This window comes from Mus pahari, chromosome 4 (assembly GCF_900095145.1).
Source record: "Mus pahari chromosome 4, PAHARI_EIJ_v1.1, whole genome shotgun sequence".
NCBI lineage: Eukaryota > Metazoa > Chordata > Mammalia > Rodentia > Muridae > Mus > Mus pahari.
The window spans coordinates 60,320,858-60,322,765 of record NC_034593.1 but is presented as its reverse complement, the minus strand read 5'-3'; the positions used below and the strand labels follow the sequence as shown (position 1 = coordinate 60,322,765).

The following is a 1,908-nucleotide window of genomic DNA, read 5'->3' as shown; positions in this document are numbered from 1 at the left end:
CTGGCAAATACAGAAGTGGATGCTCACAGTCATCTACAGGATGGAACACAGGGCCCTCAATGGAGGAGCTAGAGAAAGAACCCAAGGTGCTAAAGGGGTCTGCAACCCTCTAGGAGGAACAAGGATATGAACCAACCAGTACCCCCAGATCTCGTGTCTCTAGCTGCATATGTAGCAGAAGATGGCCTAGTAGGCCATCACTGGGAAGAGAGACCCCTTGGTCTTGCAAACTTTATATGCCCCAGTACAGGGAAATGCCAGGGCCAAGAAGTGGGAGTCGGTGGGTAGGGGAGCAGGGCAGGGGGAGAGGGTATAGGGAACTTTCGGGATAGCATTTAAATGTAGATAAAGAAAATATCTAATAAAAAAAAGAAGGAAGGAACGAATTATCTACACTTTGCACCACACAGACCCTTTAAAGGTACAGGGGCATTGAACACCTCCTGCCCACACTGTTGTGCACACTGACCCATCTTTCTGTCTTCTGTCTATTTCCACTCTCCCTTCAAGAGTCCTTTCTCTGTTTTCCCTAAGTCTCTGCTCCTAACTTCTCTCCTCAGGGTCTGTGGTTGAAAGATTAAACTGATCAAAGTCTCTCCCTTTCCTGTGCTTATTAGGAAATGGGAAGCAACCATCTCCTAAGTGTTCCTGAGATTAGGATATAGAGAACTCAACGGCCAGAGACTGAACTCAATCCCTTTTACAGAAAGAGGAGTTAGGTCTTGTCTGCAGATACAACCAAGCCAACAGAGCTGTATATTGCTTATACCAAAACCATTAGAGATGCTGATGCTGCAGACCAGAGTGACTTCATCTTGAAACTGTTACTGTTTTCAGTGTTGGGAAAGGTGTCCTGCTCTATTGGAGGGCCTGAGAAATCCCTCTATCATTATTTGAGAATAAAAACCAAACTGGATATTGTATGTGTGGTAATTTTCAACTGTGCTGGCCTAGAATGCAGAGGACTACAGAAGCAGCACGTGCCTGAAGATGAAATGCCTGATGGGAAAGGTTCACACTTGCAACAGTAATGACATTTTTCCCATTCAAAAAGAGCAATTTGCTTTCCCAACTCCCCTTCTCCCCATCCCCGCCTGCTAGAGAAAAATCACAGTCTCACACATGAAATATTTTCAAACTAGAGGTGGCAGGTTTATGGAAGATTACACTGAATGTATTTGGGTTCCGACCAACTCTCCCAGCTCCGTAGTATTTGTGATAAGCATGGCTTCCAAGTCTTGACTTGTCAGGTTTCCCTGTTAATTGTTAATATAACAGTCAAGTCTCTCTGGGGTGTGTGTTATTTTCTCATTTATAAAATCATAAGGCTGGGGATAATTCCTCATTAAATCAATAACATTCTCATCAAATGAATGTAACATTGACCATGTGAGAATATTCTGCCTAACTGTCACAGTGAAGTGTTGTTCCTACTACCCTGTGGCTTTCTCTCCTCCGCTTCATCTTCACATGCACCCTTTGAAGGTATTTCTCTTTAGCTTAAACACAGTCTCTTCCTGTGGTTGACAAGAAAGAAATCTTGACTGGTAGAGCTCACTATTGATTTCAGAACTGAGATTGATTTACAGTTTCATGTCTTGCAAGGTCATCCAGTTTTATGTGACACCCCAGCTGTATCACCCTATCATGGTATTTATTCAAACAAACAAACAAACAAACAAGCCAACAAAAAACATTCCATCATTTTTCCACGTGAGGATCCTTGCCTTCCACTGAAGGCTAAGAATAAAGGTCTGAACCTGATGTCTGCTGCCGTTGCTATTGATGCTCTAAATGGATTGATTCCTCCCTAGCCAAGGCCATGTGCTTTAGTGTTCTTCCCAACACTAATCACTCCTTTATCAGCCCTTACCATATGTGTGTGTGTGTGTGTGTGTGTGTGTGTGT

The 1,908-nt window shown here is 43.3% G+C and overlaps 1 protein-coding gene and 1 long non-coding RNA gene across 2 annotated transcripts in view; both read right to left on the bottom strand.

The window, feature by feature from the left end:
- Positions 1 to 1,908, bottom strand: part of LOC110319747 (IQCJ-SCHIP1 readthrough transcript protein) — a 719,522-nt gene that overhangs the window by 429,056 nt on the left and 288,558 nt on the right. The gene's annotated exons all lie outside the window — the stretch shown is intronic.
- Positions 1 to 1,908, bottom strand: part of LOC115063815 — a 50,140-nt gene that overhangs the window by 44,604 nt on the left and 3,628 nt on the right. The window lies entirely within an intron of this gene.